Below are 10,499 nucleotides of genomic sequence, written 5' to 3' on the forward strand. Positions count from 1 at the left end.
GCAGCTTAGTGCACGTTGCCCGGAAAGGTCACGCCTCTAACCATAGTGGAGATGCATGCGCTCCGTGTTATTGTTAACATGGTCAAACAAAGGTGATTTGCCTCAGGGATTAAAATAACAGCGTCTCCACGACATGGCGACAAACACTCTACAAACGCAACTCTTCCTCTTCGCTGTAGGAGACCACGCCCCTTTTTTTGTGTATTCCTGTGTGCGGAGGTTAGTCAAAAAAACTGTTTTAGTGACGTCACTAAAGCAGGAAGTAGAGGGATGTAGTCCAAACCGGCCGTTCGCTGTAGGCTTTGAAAGGGGACTTCTGTTAAATAAAATATCTCGCTTTGGCATTGAACTTTATAATTTTACAGGTATTATTTATGCTCTAACAGCAACATTACACACTAGCTAAAGTTAAAATGGGATCACGAAGAACAGGACCTTTAAGGTTAAAAATCACTCAAATTAAATATAATGCGTTTATTATAACAACTTTATTTAATGAAGTAAAACAAATATATATATATATGTAATATAGTGCACATATTTAGCAATATACTCTATATAGCTCTTTTTTTCTAGCCAACTAACGTTCTATATATGGTCATTAAATGGCTTTCCTGAGGTAAATGTCATGTGACATAATTTTTCTCCAGCTGTTTTATTGACCTCTTTTCGCAGTTGAAAAACACTGATTGATCGATATTATGTATGAGTATGAGGAATATACATTTCGGTAAGTTGTACTGTATCTCTCAACATTGTTCATTCTTGTTTATTTACTAGTAGAGATGATCGGTTCACACGCCGCTTGAACTGATGAAAAATTCGTAAAGTTTGAATTTCGTAATACAATTGACAGAATCTGAGAGCTGAGACTTTTTATATACTTTTTTTGTAACCTGCTCTGTCTTGTCTGTTGGTCTCCGTGTCCTCTTTGCTTCGCAATTTTTCTGTGCGTGAGAAAATGGATGTGTGGCGTGTGAAAGTGTCATGCTGAATGCGTTGGCAGCTCTGTTAAATCTCACACGTTCGCAAACTGCTAGGGTTGCCACCTTCAGTGTGGCAAAATAAGGGACACCCATTCACCCCCCACCCCTCTCCCCCTGCCTTCCCCCGCCTACCCCCCACCATAGAGCTTTTCGACTTTTTCCAATTTCAAACATCTGTTTTTTAATATCATCTGTAGTTTGCCACTTTGCCACTGTTTATGTGTGTTTTGCGTTGTTTCTGATTTTGAGGATGAATTTTGTCAATCTTCTAAACAGGGTCCGACCTTGATGTAATTTTCTAATCATAATGTAACATTATTGAAAAACAGATTTTTGTCAGTACAAAAAATGTTTTTTATTGTTATAATTGTGATTTCATAATATGTAGATATGAATCCAACTAAAAACTAGGGAAAATATATATTTTAGTCAAATAGCAAATGGCGTAGCTCTGCAGCCATCTATTAAAGTGATAATTTATTTACTTTTAAAACGGCATTTTCCAAAAGATAGGCTAAAATCTTACACTAAACCATGTCAAATTATCTATATCCATGAACGTTAGAAATGTGGGTCTTTTATAAAGTGAATTTTACTTCTTTTTTTTTACTGTTTTTGTATATAATAAATATTTATTTATTTATATAGCCTAGATTAAAAAATATATAATAAATCCTCCTAAAACTATAAATCCTAAAATTACAAAATTACATTTTGTTGAAACAACACAAGTGTGACTTCCCATCCCCCTGCCCCCCCCCCCCCCCCCCCCCCACACACACACACACACACACACTAACATAAAACATAAAAAACAGATATTATTCAAATTTGTTTAATTTTTTTTGTAGATCTAGAAAGTGTTGTCAACCGTGCAAAGTCTCACGCCATTTGGACAAAGATAATTTTTTATTTATTTCAGCAAACGTCATTTGGGGTCAAAGACCCGAACAGCGCGCTACAAGAGGTTAAAAAACGTGCAGGTTTACAGCGCATGTTCACGAGACTCAGTCGCTATAGAAACAAAGACGCTAAAATGCAATCACGCAATGAGCTTCTCTACTACGAAATTGATTTCTTTATATTTAATATTAGTATTATTATCCATACTGCAAAATCCTTATGTTTTTATTCAACTATATGTGGGCCTAATGTAAAATACGGGACAAATCGCGTCCCTTATTGATTTGATACGGGACGCATCATCTTACTTGTAAATACGGGATGATTCCGTATTTTAAGGGACGGGTGGCAACCCTACAAACTGCAGTTGCATATGCGCGCTTTCTTGCTGTGTTGTTTAAGGAGGCGGGTTTGTGCTCCATTAACTTGGACTGTTATCATGCTCTCTGTGTTTGATTATTAATGCCTGTGCATCCCGCGAGTTGGACACAGTAGAGGAGAAGGTTAAACGTTCCGTTCAGCCTCGATTCTGTATCGTCATTAGTAGTGTTAAAAGTTGTAAAAGAGCACCAAATTGAACAAAACAATATAACTACAAATTTTGAATTTATGAATATCAAACGGTATCGTAAAATCCATATCATGGCACAACATAATACCGGTTGTCACGTTCATACCGATTTAGCGCCAACCCCTAGCTGAAGCAGTGTGCAGTATAATGGAAAGTGGAGTCAGCACTGATTGGAAGAACAAGCTAGTGGCAATCACCACAGATGAAGCATCTGTAATGACAAGAGTAAACAATGGTGTAGTTACAAAACTGCGTGCAGACAGACCAAATGTGCTGGGGATCCACTGCATGGCCCATAAGCTAGAGCTTGCCTTTTCAGATGGAATAAGGAAAAATGTGATGGCCAGGAAATTTGAGGACCTGTTGAGTGGATTCTACACCTTATATCATAAGAGTGGAGTGAACAGGGCCAGCCTAAAGCAACACTTCAGGGAGCTCCACATGAAGGCTTTGATGCCAACCAGAGTAGGTGGAACCCGGTGGCTACCACATCTCTTCAAAGCACTTGACCATTTTCTCAGGGGATATGCTGGAGTTGTACGTCACTTAAACGAGAAGGTATGTTACAATTGTTTCCAATTGCTTACAGACGTTTTCAAAACAATGTCGCTTTTTTTCAAAACTCTACACACAATTCCCAAAACTGCACACCAAAATGCCATAAACACACGTCAGAATGAAGCATTCGCATCAAATGGCAAACACTTCTTTCATAATAGTACATTTTTGGATATACCATGTAAACACTGTTGTTCTAAATCTAAAGCTCTTTGGTCTTTCATAGGCTTATATCTACATTTCAATACGTTTTACAGTGAAAGTAAATCTACTGAGAGGGGTCCAAGTACACTGTAATCAATGCAATGTAGAAACATAAAATATTTATCAGGCCAAACATTACTGTTGTATACAGTAGCATACAACAAAACCATATTATGTAAACCAAAAGTATATTCTTTACAGTAAAGAACACAATTATGTGTGTGGGGTCTCTGTCCATTGTTGGCATACAAAACAGGCAATCTGACCGTTGACCTATTTATAGTCCTATACTACAGTAAAGCAGTGATTGGTCAGTGATCAGCAATTACTGTAGTGTTTGCACATGTGAGGTGTGTGTGTGTGGCCTGGTGAATAAGTGTAGCATTTTGATTGGTTGTGTTTAGAAAAGGAAAGCAAGTCACTTCATGTTAGATTTTTGTGTATTAGTTAGAGAATTGTGTGTAGTGTTTTGAAAAAAGTGTTTTATGCAATTGAAAACTGAGTCAAAGTCTGAGAAATAGCTTATGGTTTTGGAGATTTGGTGTGTAGTTTTGCATTTTGAGTGAGAGGTTTAAAAAATCGTCCATCCATCCATCCATCTTCTTCCGCTTATCCGGGGCCGGGTCGCGGGGGCAGCAGTCTAAGCGGAGATGCCCAGACTTCCCTTTCCCTAGCCACTTCCTCTAGCTCTTCCGGGGGGACACCGAGGCGTTCCCAGGCCAGCCGAGAGACATAGTCTCTCCAGCGTGTCCTAGGTCTTCCCCGGGGTCTCCTACCGGTGGGACGTGCCCGGAACACCTTCCCGGGAAGGCGTCCAGGAGGCATCCGGAACAGATGCCCGAGCCACCTCAGCTGACCCCTCTCGATGTGGAGGAGCAGCGGCTCTACTCTGAGCTCCTCCCAAGTGACCAAGCTCCTCACCCTATCTCTAAGGGATCGCCCAGCCACCCTGCAGAGAAAGCTCACTTCGGCCGCCTGTATCCGGGATCTTGTCCTTTCGGTCATGACCCAAAGCTCATGACCATAGGTGAGAGTAGGAACGTAGATTGACCGGTAAATCGAGAGCTTCGCCTTTCGGCTCAGCTCTTTCTTCACCACGACAGACCGGTACATCGACCGCATTACTGCGGAAGCTGCACCGATCCGTCTGTCAATCTCCCGTTCCATCCTTCCCTCACTCGTGAACAAGACCCCAAGATACTTGAACTCCTCCACTTGAGGCAGGAACTCTTCACCAACCTGAAGTAGGCAAGCCACCTTTTTCCGACTGAGGACCATGGCCTCGGATTTGGAGGTGCTGATTCTCATCCCAGCCGCTTCACACTCGGCTGCAAACCGTCCCAGTGCATGCTGAAGGTCCTGGTCTGATGGGGCCAACATGACAACATCATCTGCAAAGAGCAGAGACGAAATCGTGTTGTTCCCAAACCAGACACCCTCCGGCCCCTGGCTGCGCCTAGAAATTCTGTCCATAAAAATTATGAACAGAACCGGCAACAAAGGGCAGCCCTGCCGGAGTCCAACATGCACCGGGAAGAAGTCTGACTTACTGCCGGCAATGCGAACCAAGCTCCTGCTTCGATCGTACAGGGACCGGACAGCCCTTAGCAAAGGACCCCGGACCCCATTCTCCCGGAGCACCCTCCACAGGCCGCCACGAGGGACACAGTCGAATGCCTTCTCCAAATCCACAAAGCACATGTGGATTGGTTGGGCAAACTCCCATGAACCCTCCAGCACCCTGTAGAGGGTATAGAGCTGGTCCAGTGTTCCACGGCCCGGACGAAAACCGCACTGTTCCTCCTGAATCCGAGGTTCAACTATTGGCCGTATTCTCCTCTCCAGTACCCTGGCATAGACTTTCCCAGGGAGGCTGAGAAGTGTGATCCCCCTGTAGTTGGAACACACCCTCCGGTCCCCCTTCTTAAAAAGAGGGACCACCACCCCGGTCTGCCATCCCAGAGGCACTGTCCCCGACTGCTACTCGATGCTGCAGAGGCGTGTCAGCCAAGACAGCCCCGCAACATTCAGGCCCTGTCCCAAATGGCGCACTTGATGTGGACTTTCGGTCTCGTGGACTTAAATTGCGCGTGCTCGCTGAGTCTACGAGTCCGTAGGCCGTCCCATTCATCACTTTAACGCTCTGAAGTGTGCTCAGCAGCGCCCCCTTTGTACCCTTGAAGCGGTCTTCCGCGAAGCCCGCATAGATGCAGGCTTCACGCACTTTAACTACCCAGGAATCCTTGCGAATTTACGAAAGGCCAATCAGACAACGAATGGGAGGAGCATTCGCTCACGTTAACATGGATGAGAAAAAAATATTTAAGTGTAAATATCATTATGGTTTTTATGACCTATGTGTACATTTTACTTGTTATTACCTACAGTTTATACAAACATTATGGTCATCAACCAGTGGTTGATATCTCAAACATAAATATAAATATATATTTATATTTTATAAACATAAATAGCTTGCTGAATAATAGGCTACGATCGCATTATGATTCATTAAATAAATAGAACCGAATAGCAGGGCTTTACTGAGTCATATATAAATGTAGAAATATAATATTTAAACAACAACCGGACCGTCTTCCTATTTCCGGCGTGACGATGTAGCCTGTCCCAAAAATACCTCTCAATGCGCCCTCGTGGACTCGCGCCAAGGGCCCTTTAGGTCTGCACTACATGACGTCAGCAAAGTGTGGACTCAGAGGAAGTCCACAAGTCCGGAGTGTGCCATTTGGGACAGGGCCTCAGAGACTTGAGGTACTCAGGGCGGATCTCATCCACCCCCGGTGCCTTGCCACCGAGGAGTTTTTTGACTACCCCGGTGACTTCAGCTTGGGTGATGGACGAGTCCACCTCTGAGACCTCAGCCTCTGCTTCCTCCATGTAAGACGTGACGGCGGGATTGAGGAGATCCACGAAGTATTCCTTCCACCGTCCGACAACATCCCCAGTTGAGGTCAACAGCTGCCCACCTCCACTGTAAACAGCGTTGGTATGGCACTGCTTCCCTCTCCTGAGTCGCCGGACGGTTTGCCAGAATCTCTTCGAGGCCAGCCGATCGTTTCAAAAATCGTGTGACATGAAAAGATTTTGTGTGTAAGCAGTTGGTAAAAACTGTAATGTATAGCTTACTAAAACCAGCAGTGTAGATGGATTATTTAATGTTTGCTTTATTTTTCTCTTCATCAGTTTTAAATGCTGTCTGATATAATGCAGTTGTTTTGTTTGTAGTCCCAGGAGGCCACGAACATCAATGCTGTTCTGAGGGCCAAAGTCAAGGGGTTCCTCAACATAGGCAAGGATGGTGGAGTGCTCAGGTTTTGGTGCCTTCTCCATGACACCATCTATCAACTGAGCAACCTCTCCAAGTCACTGCAGAGGTCAGTGTCAACCCTGGCTGAAGCTCAGAGCTGCCTTACCTCCACTCAGGCTGTCATAGAAAAGTATGTATTATATTATTATATATTATTAATATATATTTTATATTATTAATATATATTTTATATTATATGTATATATATTATATTATATATCCTACAATGTATGATTTGATTTTAGGTTGTGTTGGTGTGTTTTCACTTCAGTATAAATAAAAAATAAATAAAAAGATGCTCATCCATCTATCTCTGCACAACTGTAGACCTGGGCCTAAGGGACTGTTCGTTATTTATTTAAGGGGCCACCGGAGGAGTTTTGAGATCTATAGTCAAAATAGACTTGACCCTCCCTTTCGCCAGCAATACATTTTTTTTATGACCCTCCAAAATGATTGTGAAAAAAGGCATGACCCTCCCCGATCATTTATTGATACTTCTGTACTGGTTTGCGCTTGGCAAAGATGTTCAGATATCTCTATGCCTAGACATACACCAAACGTTCATTAAAGGCTCCTGCACACCCGCCTTTTTCAAACTGGCGCAGCGCTGACTCGCGGTAGAAACTGCATGATTTGATTTGTTAAACATGAGGATTATCCGTCTGGCATGGCCGCTCACTCTAACATTAACCTAGATAATTGTTCGCTGTTCTTAGACGCATAACCAAGTGTGTGTGCGGAGTGTGTAGCGCACACTGCATGACATGGAGGCGCCGATGCGATTTTCATTTTCCTATCAACAGTGGAAACAACTTAAATTTCTGGCCATACAGGAAATAATAATGCATCAGTCGCAATACTTTTATTTGTGTAAACTCACAATAACAAGAAAACGTTTTGCTTTCGTAAAATAAAATAAAACAATCAGGGCGCGCTTTCATACACGGGTTTCTGTGCAACGTCATCACGTAGATGCGCGCGCATCTAAGAGGCAGAAAGCAACAGTCTTTACGGCTATATCTAGCAGAAGCAGAGATGACGCGGAGCTGTTGTGCTGTAAACTAGCCTAAATGCATAGGGTATGTCAGGTTTTTATGATTCGCAAACTTAGTTGGACAATTTCATACTAGTCAACTAACTAACTTTTTACATAATGTTATATTAATATGCAAATGAAACAAGCAAACAGATTCAACTCTGAAATTGCAGTTTATTATTGAGTCAACAAGAATTTACAAACAATGCGAAATCTACGTTAATTACAATGTTCTTTTACAGAACTCGGCATAACATATAGCGGTCTTGCCTCTTGGATGCGCGCGCATCCGGTATTGTTTGTATACAAGAAACCTGTGTATTGTCTCCGTGAACTGTAGCGCGTCAAAAAAAAAAAAAAAAAAAAAAAGCAGAAACATATCGTAGGCTATATAGCATACTAGCCTCAAATATATGAAAAAATATCTATATAAAGCTTGATATGTCCACTTTTAAACGAAAAAAATCAAATCGAAAGCAGATATCATCTGATTATGTAATCCGTATGAAAGATGCATTTCTCTTAAAGGCGCACTTTACAGCGGAGATGTATGGAGACATGTTTGCAGCGGACACTGATTTAGAAAAAAGGAGTTTATTAATAAACAATTAAAATGCATCGTTATTTTTAAATACATATTTATTATCATTAGCCTGCTTTTGCGGCAAGATTACATGCGCTTGAGCGCAGAATGGGCTATATCCCTCCGTATTTAAGCAGAAATTAACGTGCGACTAGTCAAATATTTTAAAATACATTTACTATATTTGACATTATTTAATTAGTAAGTATCCAGCTCTTTACACTACATTTTTTGAGTTAACAATTAGTTAATGAACTAATAAAATAATAGCTATAATTCTATTTAACAAGACTTGTTCCACCACGCAAATGACTGTTTTTAAGGTGACAATCTGTTTTTACATCTTCACATTTGAAGATTTACTGTATCTTGAAGATTGTTGTATTGTGTTATAAAGATTGACATTTCGTTAATTAAAAAAATAAGCACATAAGGTTGTTAAAATGTTCTGTTGGATGTTCTGTGTTTACTACTTTTTGAATTTTGTATAATAATAATATATAATGAAGATATATTAACAAAAAAATCGTATTGTAAAACATATAAAATAAAAAAAGGTCCTCATTGGTTAATTTTGCCTGGGGCCCCCACTCGGTGTTGGTTCGCCTCTGTCTTGATGAATAGGGGCTGTTTACACCTGGCCACTTCATGCGTGTTCTGTGATAGGATAGCTATCCGATCGTGAAAAGGCCAGGTATAAATGCCCTCCGAAACGCATTCGAGACGGATTTGAATCCGATTGCTCAAACCACTTCAGGGAAGGTCTGGGCCACATTCCAGAAAAAACTGGACAAGTGTAAATGCATCTGGTTGTTGAAACCACATATGTAAATTGTACTCCTCCCAAAAAATGCAATAAAATAAAAATAAACGTGAGAGCGTGTTATAGGCTATATATCATGTTAGCCTATAGCCAGACATGACGACGCTACTGCAACACGCATCACTGCAGATGAGCCAACAAGCAAACTATTTGAAGAATTGAAGATAGGATTTAAACATTTATGCGACCACACCAGGTGTAAACGGAATCGTTTTGATAAATCAGATAGCTATCCGATCTGAGAAAACGCATGAAGTGGCCAGGTGTAAACAGCCCCAATGTAGCATGCATTATTTGTGTTTGTTTTCAGACATCAGTCGTTTAATACTTGTGCTTATGCGATATCACAATTTTTGATCGTGGATGATTTAATATCTCCACGATCTGCTTTTGAAGAAATATGGTAGTATCGTGTTACTTACACTGCATGACATGGAGTTATGGCGCCTCAGTCCCTGTAAACTCGACGTAGGCTACATATCACATGCAGCGGTAGAGTTACTCACAGGACACTGCTTGTGATTCGCAATCACAAAAGTTTATTATTTGCTCGTGCTTTAAAGCTTTGCCGAGTAAACATTTCATTGGCGTTCTGTTCTGACATGATGCACTTTTTCTGAGCGCGCGCGCACTGTCAAACAGCGCCAAACTGGACTTGATCTTTCGCGTCTGATTTTTGTTGGGTCAGACCCATCTGCTAGCTATGGGGGGACCGAGACTGAGAGAGCTACATGGAAAAATATGCACAAAACAAGCCACTTTGAAAGTTTGTTGTTTTCATGAATACAAAAGTTGGGTGACCCTCCCCCTAGACTAAAAAAAGTTGGATGACCCTCCCCTCAACAAAGAATAAAAAGGCATGACCCTCCCCTATTTTCCTCCGGTGGCCCATTCCATAAATACCGAACGGTCCCTAAGCTGAGAGCAGTGCTGGACACAGACACCTATGAGGGAGTCCTCCTGAAGCCTACTGATGCCGACCAGCATGACAAGGCAAAGAATGAGCTAATCGATTCTCTGTGCCGGTGCATCACTGCTAGATTTAGTGATGTGAACAGTGGTGTCCTGCAGGCTATGCGGCTGACCAGTTTCCAGTGCTGGCCAAAGGCAGACACGAGTTCAGGTTAGCAATTCAAATGTAATGAACAATTTTTTACGGATTTTATGTTTTAAGACAACTGCTTAACTTTATATTAATGTTTTCCCTTTTGTTCTCAGATTTTGGTGATGAAGAGGTAAACAAACTCATCACTTCTGACCTCTTTTACTGTCTGCTGGAGTGGATGTGGAGTTGATCCCTGATCAATGGACAATTCTCAAGACTGAACTGTACACAGGAGAATGATGTTTGAGAAAAAAAAATCATACTGATCAGTAGCATTTTTAAACAAGTGCTTAAAAAGTTCCCAAGCTCTATAGAAATATATAATATTGTAAGACCGTTTTTTGTTTATCAGGAATAAGAGTAAATGTAATTTGTTAAAGGCACAATCCAAATTTGATG

This window comes from Phoxinus phoxinus (assembly GCF_949152265.1).
Source record: "Phoxinus phoxinus genome assembly, chromosome: 10".
NCBI lineage: Eukaryota > Metazoa > Chordata > Actinopteri > Cypriniformes > Leuciscidae > Phoxinus > Phoxinus phoxinus.